The following is a 13,398-nucleotide window of genomic DNA, read 5'->3' as shown; positions in this document are numbered from 1 at the left end:
AAATTCAAAAGGTACTTTATTTTGAAAAATTATTTTGAAAATACCTATTTTGCATTTAGTATTTGAAATACAAAACTATTTTTGTTTTTAGAGTGACATTTCTATGAATTCACTGTCGATAGCGAGCGGTGCGATGGAAAAAGATAACCGTTTATAAAAATATAATAAATAGCGCTGGACAATTAACACAGACTGATACTGAACTGATATAAATAGATATTTTTATCTTGTAAATACATATATAATATACATATAAAACACCCAGACCGATGAAATCAATCGATGACCGATGAGTACATATGTTTGCACCGTGCGAGAAATCGAACCCGCGACCATCGGATGTAAAGCGGTGTGACCACCGAGGCAGTCGAAATACATAAATAATCTTATGAATTTAATTTATTCTAATTTGTTTGTGTGCGCGGGGTGCAGTGTACGGTGCTCCCCCCTGCCTCCACCGTTGCTGGAGCTTGCATGTATGGAGCATTGCGAATATAAAATATCTAGATTAGTAAATTCATAATTGATAGACCGTTACGGTATCTATATATATTCGGATTAAAATAAGTATCGCAGTAAGGACCAGTATATAAAGTGATCAACACAATTAATTGATCTTTGAAATATATATACAGAGCCAAAAAGTCTTTGTGTAATCAAAAAATATCTAATTTGTTTGTGTGCGCGGGGTGCGGTGTACGGTGCTCCCCCCTGCAACGGTGGAGTTACTATGTATGGAGCATTGCGAATATAAAATATCTACATTAGTAAATTAATAAATTCATAATTGATAGACCGTTACGGTATCTGTATATATTCGGATGAAAGTAAGTATTGCAGTAAGGACGAGTATATAAAGTGATCAACATAATTAATTGATTTTTGAAATATATTCAGAGCCAAAAAGTCTTTGTGTATACCAAAAATTTAGCCGTTCGGAGCCAGTCAGTCACGAATTATTAGTAAAAAAAGTGTCGAGTATATCGTACTATCGACGAATATATATGGCCACATCGCAAAATAGAATGCGACGTTGCCATACCGCCTGAGATATACGCGATAGGAGTCAAGTTATTCAGTGCAAAAGGTGGAATCGGCAAGTGTTTAGGTTGTGGCGTGATCAACAAAGTGCCCAAAGAGGTGTTTATATATATATATATATATATATATATGTCAGAATATGGTACAATGGTGGTAATCTTACTAATATTCATCATCATCATCATTTTCTTGCCTTTATCCCAATCTTTTTTATCAAAGTTTGTGAGTATAGATGCATGATTGTTACTCTTTCACGCAAAAACTATTTTGATGAAACTTTACAGTAACATAGCTTATACCATAGCTCGTAGAGCGACTTTGAGTTGGTGGACCAGTCGTATCGTCAGTGTCCACGTTTCGGCACCGTATGTCATAACGGGTAGGACGAACTGGTTGGACTTGAACCTTGGTTTTAAGGCTTGGTAGCGACAATGAGAAGACTTGACGAAGATTCCCAAAAGCCGCCCAGCCCAGCTGTATTCGCCTCTTGGCCTCCCTCTTAAAGTTCCATCTAAATGTTTGTTTTTACCTTCACCTATTTAACTTCAAAATGAGATTTATTTTTAATAGATTTAATATGAAGACTAAGAAGATATGACTTCAATTTGTGCCATATGTATTATAGAGCCACTCTATCTATAAAAAAAACCGCTTTAAAATTCATCGCGTAGTTAGATTTAAGTATACATAGGGACAGACAAACAGCGCCAGTGACTTTATATTATATTATGTAATTATGTAGTGATACTAATACGCAAGGTAGTCGAGGTACCTTCTCCCCGCTATAGCTTGTAATTTAAGTACATTTTTTATATTGTGGTAATGCATAAAAACATAACAATTAAATATTACAATGTTATCGGCATTGGCGATTGTTACTTCCGCTATAAGGTTGAAATAGTACATATACATACACATTCATACAACATACATACAAGTACATACAAGTGCCTATTGATATCTACATATACATATAAATAAAATTGGAGTGTCTGTTTGTGATATTGAAATAACCGTTTTTACTACATGCATATGAATATAAATACGGTACATACACCAAAATAACATTTTTTACAATTTTTGTCGGTCTGTCTATTTGTTTCAGCTAATCTCTGAATGGCTGGACCAATTTTGACGGGACTTTTTTTGGCAGGTAGCGGATGTAATAAGGAGTAACTTAGGCTAATTTAGAAAAATTCTCTAATTAACTTTTTTGTTCAATTCCACGTGGATGAAGTCGCAGATACAGCTAGTAGTTAATAATAATACAAGTTGATGTGAACTCCATAGTATGCCCTCTGACCGAAGAAAGCACAGGTTGTCCATAAGAGTTTTCTTTTTAAGCCATGAAACCAGGCTTCAGTACCATCATCATTACATAGTATAAAATAAAGTCGCTGTCGCTGTCTGTCCCTATGTATGCTTAAATCTTTAAAACTACGCAACGGATTTTGAAGCGGTTTTTAATAGATAGAGTAATTCAAAAGGAAGGTTTATATATATAATACATGCGAAGTCGGACCGAGTAGGTAGTGATTTATAAAAATTACGTGTCACGTTGTTTGTCCGCGATGGACTCCTATAATACTGAACCGATTGCAAATTTGATTTGCACATTGTGTGTAATTTGATCCAACTTGAAAGGATAGCTTACAACTCAATTTATAGTCGCAATATTATTTTAATGCCACAACAACGCATGGCCGGGTCTGCTTACATAATATATGCTACGAAGGTGGCAAACAAACATACGGCCCACCTGATGGCAAATAGTTATCGTAGCCTATAGACACTTGAAATAGTAGGGGTGTCACGTGCGCGTTGTCGACTTTAAAAAACCTTAATACAGCCTTCTGAGTATTCAAATGCAAAAATAATTTATTCATGTCGGATATTATAGCAACTTTGAACGTTCATTTTTTTATATTATTATTAGATCCCTACCGTTCAGTATATAGATCCAATTGGGAAGAACTGGCAAGAAACTCAATTGAATATTTTATTTATTTATTTTAAAAGCTAGTTTATTTACGTTGTGTGCATGTAGGTGTCTATGTCTAACATTAAATAAAAGTCCTGTGCATGAACAACTATTGCCATGCACGCTCGTCATTCAAGTAATCGTTTAGTGAGTAATAAGCTATGCTCAGTAACTATGATTTAACTGTTTTGACTTGATTTAAGGTTACAAAGGTATTCTAAGTTACTTCCTATAATATTAGCTATTTACGAATGAAAGTCCCGTCAAAATCGGTCCAGCTGTTTCGGAAATTAGCAAGAAAGACGACAAACTTTTTACGGCCTCTGTGATCTAGTACTTTAGCACCCCGCTTTACCTTCAGTGGTCGCGGGTTCGATTACTCGCACGATATTGATATGCATGTAGTAAAAAACGGTTATTTCCAATTTTATATATATTTATAATTGTATAGGTAAATTAACTAGTATCAAATCGTGTATCTATCTACAATTGACCACAAAAACAGTTCGACGTCGTTACTTGTATTGGAACTGGTTTAATTATGAGACATTTAATGTGATTACCATTTTAACTCAACAACACAAATGGTATTGATGGTGAGGAACCGGGTTTTTTTATTCTTTCCTAAGAGTTATGAAAGTGGTTGGAGTGAATACCATTGTTATACATTTTATTGGGAAATGGTTTTTTTTTTATGTGATAATGAAATGGTGCACCCGCCTGCGCTAACGGTTTACGCTGGCGGGGCACCAGTGGAGGATGATAAGATGAGCATGAGGTCAGGTCAGTTAGCCCATCGTGACAAATTCACATGTAATTTATCACGATGGTTTCCAGGGGGAACCACGTGGAGGTCAACCTGACATAGTACATTGATAGCAATGGGGTCAAGAGTCCACATTACTAACAATCCCCTTCCCCCCTTGGGAAATGGTTACGGTAGCCTATGGACGCCTGAGATAAAGACAATTAAATATTGTAATGGCTGAAAACTGTGATTGGTACAGCGTATGCCAGGGTAGGGGAACCAATGGCACGTGTGCCATTGACGGCATACGACACAATAAATAGTATACGCCATTGTTACCCAATATACGGTTTCAATGAGTCTGGTAGCATGATAGAACCTACAAAACTGTCTAGCAATTTAAGAAACACAGTCTAATAGTTCTCTCAATAACATATATAAATTTCAGCGTTATAAAAATAATGTAAGTTTATTTATAAAATAATATAGTTTGGGGGGGTCCGTCGGGGGGTTGGAACCACACTAAGGGTCTGGCAACGAGCAGAGCAAGTTACAATACTGTTACTAGCAATATGTGAAAAAATGGAGCATCTTAAAATAACGAATTTGATATGAAATTGTATACAACGTTGTTACCCAATATACTGTTTCAATGAGTCTGGTAGGATGAAGAACCAAGAAAACTGTCTGGCAATTTAGGAAACTCAGTTTAATAGTTCTCTCAATAATATATATAAATTTCAGCTTTATTAAAATGACGTAAGTTTATTTATAAAATAGTATAGTTTAAGGGGGTCCGGCGGGGGGTTGGAACCACACTAAGTGTCAATGCAATGAGCAGCGCAAGTTATAATACTGCTACGAACAATATCTGAAAAAGAGTTTCTTAAAATAACGAATTTGATATGAAAATTTTTACACCTTTGTTACCTGTTACCTGCCATAGAACCACGATCCAGGTTTCATGTTTGGGGATCGTTCTTACCTGTGTTGGGGACACACATACAAGAACTTTCACATTTACTAATAAGACGTATGTCTGGCCGTCGTGGGCTCTTGCTCTATAAGGGGTCTACGATAGTGGTCATCTGGTTATTTTTACATTGTTTTTAACTCTAAACTTTACTACAATTACAAAAAATCAATACCAGGTAAGAATGGGGGTCTATCTAAATACGAAAAACATGGCGAGGGGTCTACGACACAAAAAAGTTTGGGAACCTCTGATCTAAACGAACAGATAGCGGAAGCGACTTCATTTTATACTATACTAGCTGTACCCGCAACTGCGTCCGCGTGGAAATTAACTTTATTTTTTTATAATAAAAATAGCCTAAATTACTCCTTATTATATCAGCTAACTGCCAAAAAAAGTCCCATCAAAATCGGTCCAGCCATTTCAAAGATTAGCCGGAACAAACAGACAGACAAAAATTGTTATTTTGGTGTATGTACCGTATTTATATTCATATGCATGTAGTAAAAACGGTTATTTTAATATTACAAACAGACACTCCAATTTTATTTATATGTATAGATAAAGATGCTTCGTCTAAGACATAACCTTTATTAATTGTAGATGAATCTCATGTTATATCATTATATTACACATTTGCAATCAAAATAAACCCGTATCATTACGTATTAAGTGCTATAATCGTTTGTGCACTGATAATGTGGTTTTGTACTATAATTATGATGCTATAAATATGTTTATTTCTTATTAAACATCATCTTTGTATTAACGACGTTTGGTTATACCACAGATAAGATAATATTACATAGTTATACCATAGATAAGTAATAACTTCCAGTCCGGCCGCTCAGAGTTTCGTTTCGGACAGGTCGGGATCGAATGGGCGATGTAACTTTGAACTGACGTACAATTATCGGCAAATTTTTATTTGTTCCATTTTTTCGCACAAAGGTTGTTTTGCCATGTAGAATAAAATCGCTATAAAAAAGGTACAAGGGTGAAAATTCAATGTTTTTTTACATAATACATCAGCCCGGATGTAAATTTCCAGGTTTCCTACTTTTGTACTTACACACACATTTCATTACTTTACAGGATACATTTGAATTAACAGCAAAATATTTTGTCTTACTCTATGGACTATGAAAATTTAGGGTTATATGTATTTTTAATGTCACATTATAAAAAAAATCCATAAAATAAAAGTAGTGCGTTCAATGCTAATACCTAGTGAATATGCATATAAAATTTTATAAAAATCGGTCAAGCCGTTTCGGAGGAGTATGGTAACTGACATTGTGACACGAGAAATATAAGATATACATGAAACTTCCAGACAATCATACTCATGAATATAAATGTTTGTACCGTGCGAGGCGCGCGAGGAATCGAACCCACGACCATCGGTAGTAAGGCGGTGTGCTAAATCGCTAGACCACCGAGGCCGTCAAACTTTAGTATGTAATAAAGTAATAAATAAAATAAAGTGGTTAATATGCGCCATGTTTTCCACTATTATAACAGTAGGTACCTACAACTGCGCCTATACGATGCTACAATCTATACATATAAATAAAATTGGAGTGTCTGTTTGTAATATCTGTGATAATATTGAAATAACCGCTTTTACTACATGGATATGAATATAAATACGGTACATACACCAAAATGACATTTTTTACAATTTTTGTCTGTCTGTCTGTTTGTTCCGGCTAATCTCTGAAATGGCTGGACCGATTTTGCCGGGATCTTTTTTGGCAGGTAGCTGATGTAATAAGGAGTAACTTACTTAATTAGTAATTAAGTAAGTTACTTAAGTAAGTTACATATAACTTAATTAGTAAATAGTTTCACAAAGTGGTAACAAATTTTGTGGAGTCACAATATTAGAATAGGTATTATTCTTGTCTAAATTACTATTGTTATTGTAATTTATATAATTGTTTCTATTGTTATTATAATTATTATTACTATTAATATATGTATCGCGTAAGTTTAATCCTTGATGAGTGCTTTGGTATTATACTGTAATACTCAACGAGAGCATTTAAATAAATAAAAACTTATATTTTCTGTAACTGGTGCAAAAAAGTGTAAATATAAAATAAATAAATAAATGACTTAGGCTATTTTTATTTTAGAAAAATAAAGTTAAATTCCACGCGGGCGAAGTCGCAGATACAGCTAGTCATAAATATTTATAATTGTTCACCATTATTCCTTAGTCATTTCCTTTAACTGAATGAACATACGTCATTACTACACATGGTTCAATAAATAAGTCATTACCCATATATACTTAGGATTTTATTAATAAAAAATATCTTATAATAAGTTTAAGGAGGCAATTGATAAAAAAATGTACTAGTTGAGTTTCTAGCCAGTTCTTCTCAATTGAAGTTACCGTATGGTTGGTAGGAAGGAAAGGTGGATGGTAAGAATAGAATAGAATAGAATAGAATAGAATAGAAAATCATTTATTCAAATAAACTTACATTGAAGCACTTTTGAATAGTCATTACATTTTTTTTTAATCTACCGCTCATTCGGAATGCTCTCTCATCACAAGAAGATGTGTGTTGCTCTTTTAAATAATTTATTCTTACTTACAATTTAAGTTTAAGTGTGTGAATACAAACCACCGATTAGCACTAATTCAATGAAATAATAAAATAGAAAAAACATTTAATATACAACAACTGGTTAAACAATTAATAAGAGAAAATAAATCATAGTGATTAGAGCAGACCAGTCCACACAAGCAGCACCCGTTCACGAGTATGACGGATGAGCCAGCCACCACTGCGCTTGACCATATTTTAGGGAGCCCAATGACCCGGCCCACCACGCCGCCACAAGTCTGGACATTATAGTGAGCATGACTGCACAAAACACCAGACCACGTCATAGCTACTCATAATTGCCATCTGATGGTTAAGATGAATGAAATGATGAATGAAATGATGAATGAAATGATGAATGAAATGATGAATGAAATGATGAATGAAGAATATTACTTAAAGGATTTAAATTATTTTGTGTAATTACAATACCATTAACATGCGGGAAACTACAAATATTCAGTGCGGAAACATTAGAGTAGTCCGCTTCTGAAAAGCAGGCCTTCTCTATTGGTGATTAAATGACTAACGCTATAAGATCCTACACGTGGCGGTAAATGGGTATATTGGAGTGTTTCCATCTGAACGAGGTATCATCAGGCGATGAATCGTCCGGTGCTCAGAGGTCTGGTGTTGAACAAGAAGGACGATATGCTGATGCGGCAAATGAAACAAAATCATATAAATCCATTAAGTAATAGAATGGAGTTTCGAAAAAACACTAAATCTAAGAAAATTATATAAAAAATGTTTTTTTTTATAACACAAACTCTATGCGGCTCACCTGATGGTAAATTACTAACCTGCAGCACCAGGGGAATTGCAAGTGCGTCGTCAGCGTTTTAAAAAGGAATAAGCTCTTTTCTTGAAGGTTTCAATATAGTATCGGTTCGGAAATACGATTGTTGGAAGGTGGTTCCATAATGCAGGCAAAAAGTCCTCAGGCGATGAATTCAGATGATCAGGATATATTTCAGTTTCTGGCGGGTGGTACGGTGGTGTTGACAATGTCCGGATATATGCGACAAGAAGGACGATATCACGCCGCAAAGCCAATGGTCTCATACATGCTAATTGTAGCGGAATTAAACAAAATCATATGGAATTTCGCAAAATAACACCTAAATCTAAGATAAAATATATAAAAAATGTCATAAGAGGTTGAATGGTCCTACGTGAATAAATTATTTTGAGTGTTAAGTTTAGGGCTCTTTAGCTAAAAGTAGGCCCTAGCTTAACAATTTGCTTTTTGCCAAGCAGAAGAGGATATGCCACCTCCTATGTGGTTGTAGTCCACTCATGCGTAAACGAAATATCTCCTTTGAAATGTAAACACTCTATCCTGAGGTAAAAACCATCGCTCCTAAGAATATCCTTCAATTCATGTGCCTGACGGGTCTAGGTAGGAAACTTTGATAAAGAGCGAGCACAATAGACCTATATATCGCATTGCTACAGGTCGTAACTTAGCACCTGACAATAGCCTAAAACCCTCAATAAAAAAAAACATATTGTAATTCATAATACAAGTAATAATAAACCTACTACAAATCTACTCGTAAGTAAGTACTAAAATAAGTAATGGCACGTGTAAATTAACAAACAACCTTTGCTCTTATATGTACATTGCTTGGATTGGCTGTAATAATAAAAACAGGACAATTTAGGTGTCTAATCTACTCTCAAAGTTGTTTTAATATTTTACTAATATTATAAACGCGTAAGTTTGTGATTATATATGGATAGATGTATGTTTGTTATTCTTTCACGCAACAATTACTGAACGGATTTTGATAAAACTTTACAGTAATAGGTATATGTACAGTATATAGTAGGTACAGACAATAAATTTAAAACGCCTATAATATTTTCTAGGCAACCTGTTGTAATTTATGATCTTGCTACTGCACAACTGTAATTTTAAATTAGATTTTTTTCTTCAAAGACATTATTATCAAGAAGTTACAGGCACGAATATGTTGGTTATCACTCTATTCTCTCAAATTTGAATTTAAAAATGAATCTGTATTGTTGTAAACATGTACAATATTTATTTGAAATGAATACGATCGGAATTTGTAAGTTCTTCTCAGCTCGAAATCATTCCGAACTGGCGGTAGTTTTGACATATCATAAGAGTCTGTAATAAACCTATATGAATAAAGATATTTTGAATTTGAATTTGAAGAGCAGAGAAATAATTGGATACAAGGCATTACATCTTAGTCCTCTCCTCTTAGAATGGCAACGTATGAGTAGTATTGTGGGGTTTTTTTTCGGACTACTCTAATGCTGTTGGCCGCAGCTGGCCTTTACAACTTCACCGCACGATAGGGGGCGAGTGCAGATGGCACTCCAAACCAAAGGAAGGACTTTGAGCGGGGGACAACTCCCGCCTGACGGATACGTGGTATCACAGGTATCACATGATAACGTGATGCTCGTAACTGTTCATGTATATGTTGACGGCCACGGTGGTCTAGCGGTTTAGCAGACAGCTTTACTTCCGATGGTCGCGGTACAAATATTTATATTCATAAGTGTGATTGTTTGTATCGGTCTGAATATTTACTATGTATAATATGTATGTATTTATAAAAAATGTATCTTAAGTATTGTATCAGTTGTCTAGTACATATAATAAAAGCTCTGCTTACCGTGGGACTAGATGGTGCTGTATTAATTGTCCAGGGTTACTTATTTATTATATATCCATCACTTACTATGTAGTTACAATAATACATAATATACATATATATATACATTATTGTAACCACATAGTTAATATATGTTAGTTAGATTAGTTGATTCTCCAACCGCAAGTAACTTGTTATTGAAAGGAAATACTTCATTGACTTGGAGATAGGAAGCTAGTAATTCTCTCAGTTTAGTTATGGATTTACTAATCCCAGTTTATTAATAAGATTAAAAAAAACATATCAGTCTTTGTGACACACTCGACCTATTGACTTTACGGAGATAGATAGCATCTCTGTATATTTTCTACCGCATTTATTACGGAGAATATCATGTGTGCATCACGTGTGTGTCGGCGTTGTGTTAATTGTTTATTTAGGGGTTTTTTTTTATCAGATGAGGGTAAAATAGGTTCTGGTGATACATCGAGTATGAAATACAATTTTTTTATATCAAAATGCACTCCAGCTCTTAGTCTATAATCGTTATTCGCAGACGTTGTGGTCTCATTTTTTGTCCGCAAAATAATAGTATTAACTATTTTTAGAAACAGATTATTCGTAATTTTCTCTATAGGTACATCATAAAAAGCAATGACTACAGTGAATTCAAGTGATTGATATGAACTTCGATTCTTGTGATATATAAAAACAATTCAATGAATTTTTTTTTTAGTTTGTATCACGGGTTTGATAACGTGATGATCATGTATATAGCCGATGGGTATCACTGTTATATAGTAGCTATATAAATTATATCAATATAGTATAGCTTTGTTTAAGACCCTTGTTAAAAAAAAACAAATGTCAGATCTGTCCTCAATTTTAAAATTTCAATGTCTAGCTAGAACTGATCTGTTGACCATGTTGTTATTTATAAACATATCATATTCAAATATTACGTCGTAGTAATTAAGTTATTCACTGCTTACCTTTCTGATGTGTCATTTATGCCTTTGTAATGTAGAATTAGTTAATTGTTATGAATCATTCAAGCATGTAACATCTCATATATATTGATTTTAATACAAGACATTTCCCACATCATACTATTTACCATCAGGTGGTCCGTTACTTATTTACTATTCGAATTAGTATGCACAAAACTCACAAAGTTAGATCTGAGAATAGATTATCTATTTTTATACCCCTTTGTGGTAAGGGTTGTCAACCCCTAACTTTTTTTATTTTGGACAAAAAATTTTAATGTGGTGTTTCATTAAAATACATACAACCCTAAAAGTTCACCCTTCTACCATAAACCTTTATTTTTTAATAGCAATTTTAATTTATATTGAAGATTATGTTTGCGGGGTCTACTATTAACTACTAATGAATACTCGTATTTTTAAATTTATATATCGTTTTGTAAATTACAATTATTTATTTATGATTTTCCTTATAATATAAATTATACACGTTTGTATAAAAAAACTATTTTAAGTCCAACCATAACATTGACACGATATGTATGTGTTGTATAATATAAGTATAAATTATATGTTTTACATATTTCATTTCCGGCTTAGGTAACTGCGTGGGACATCTGTACCTAGTGAATATCTACGCATTCATAAATTAAAGCAGAGTGTTTGTTTTCAAATTAATATCTAGGAAACATTGTTCTTCTTATTAAAATCAGTAGTTATGATGACGAGTTAGGCCCTGATGCTGATCACCGATAATTCAGGGTGAGAATCCCAAGTAGTGCCCGTGACTTCTGTCATGGGTGTAGCATTAAAGGGCCCTTTTAGAATGCATTAACACTCACCTTCACTACTTGAGGTATGCTCCCAGTCCCAACTAATAAACCCCCCAATGCCTACAATATTCACAATTATATTTCTCTTATTTGTTGATAATAACAAACATTACAACTTCTTCTTCTTTTCTTCTATGGCAATCGGTCGTTATTTTTACGACCATTTATACCAGCGTCATGTATCACTGGAGACAAAAAGTATATCCAAAAGACCAAGTAATTTTAGTCTTTCTGATGTAGAAACTGGAAGGGGCAACACAAATTTGGTTAGTAGTTAATAGAGTAATATAAATAAATGTAATTATATATATTAATAGAGTACATAATAATAATAATTGCCTTCCATAATAAATAAAATAAGAATATTTTTATCATTGTATAGTTAAATAGTTTTAAAATATAAACGTGTTGGCAATTAGCTGTAAGTTTATATTGTGTTAATTAAATAAATAAATAAAATAAATAAATATATGATATATAGGTAAATATATTTTGCAACTTTTCGCTCCAAACTCTCGCTACGTCGCGTCAGTTCAATCCATCCATCAGTCTACTTGTCAATGTCACAAAGATTATTTAGACTCTGAACTCTGCCGTTCCGTTTCAGGTTACTCTAAATGCCTTTGACAAAGAAACATCATTATTGCCTTACCATTTTTAATTAATGGTGCCTCACACGATAATTAACAGTTTCACACAAAATTGTATACATGGCAGACTTAATGCCTGATGGTATTCTCTACCAGTCAACAGTCGCCGTCGCACTAATATATCCTCATGAATAAGCTCAAAGTCACTCAGAGGGCGATGGAAAGGGCTATGCTCGGAGTTTCTCTGCGTGATCGAATCAGAAATGAGGAAATCCACAGAAGAACCAGAGTGCCGACATAGCCTGAAGAATTGCAAAACTGAAGTGGCAATGGGCAGGGCACATAGCTCGTAGGACAGTAAAGTCTTTGAGTGGCGACCGCGGACCGGAAGACGCAGCGTGGGAAGGCCTACAACAAGGTGGACCGACGATCTGGTCAAAATCGCTGTGAGGCATTGGATGCGAGCAGCGCAGGACCGATCGTCGTGGAGATCTTTGGGGGAGGCCTTTGTTTAGCAGTGGACGTCTTTCGGGTTAAGATGATAATGATGATGATGATGATGATAATGAATATATTTACCGAGGTAGACTTGTAATGGTATAACGTTTTTAATAAAAAATAAACCTTATGCATAACTATGTTAACAATTCTAGAATTTTTCTCCCGAGAGGAAATGCTTGTCGAATTTAGATCTTGGCTCGGGGCTTGAAGTTGTAATCTCGTATAACTTAACTGATTTTGGCAAAAGGAATTTGAAGTGGTCCGGCAGACTTATTTTGGTAAAATTTGTTATGTCCAACATTTTCCTTGTATAAACATTCAATATTTATTTGCTCATGTTCAATCTTTCCGTTGACCTCAACGGATTCATAACACGAAATGAAATAGGTAGATCTTTGTGAAACCGTCTGCGTGGGTACCTTTGTTTCATCTATTTCGATCATTCAAAATTGTATTTTAGTACGATGCAATTAAAAACAAAA

The 13,398-nt window shown here is 34.2% G+C and overlaps 1 protein-coding gene across 2 annotated transcripts in view; it reads left to right on the top strand.

The window, feature by feature from the left end:
* The window catches only part of LOC131845351 (uncharacterized), a 46,374-nt gene that overhangs the window by 18,815 nt on the left and 14,161 nt on the right, over window positions 1-13,398 (top strand). The window lies entirely within an intron of this gene.

The sequence above is a fragment of the Achroia grisella genome, unplaced genomic scaffold (assembly GCF_030625045.1).
Source record: "Achroia grisella isolate CSIRO2021 unplaced genomic scaffold, CSIRO_AGI_Agris_v1 utg461, whole genome shotgun sequence".
Taxonomy (NCBI): Eukaryota; Metazoa; Arthropoda; class Insecta; order Lepidoptera; family Pyralidae; genus Achroia; species Achroia grisella.
Note: the sequence above shows the minus strand (reverse complement) of the source record. Positions and strands in the feature narration are given on the sequence as shown.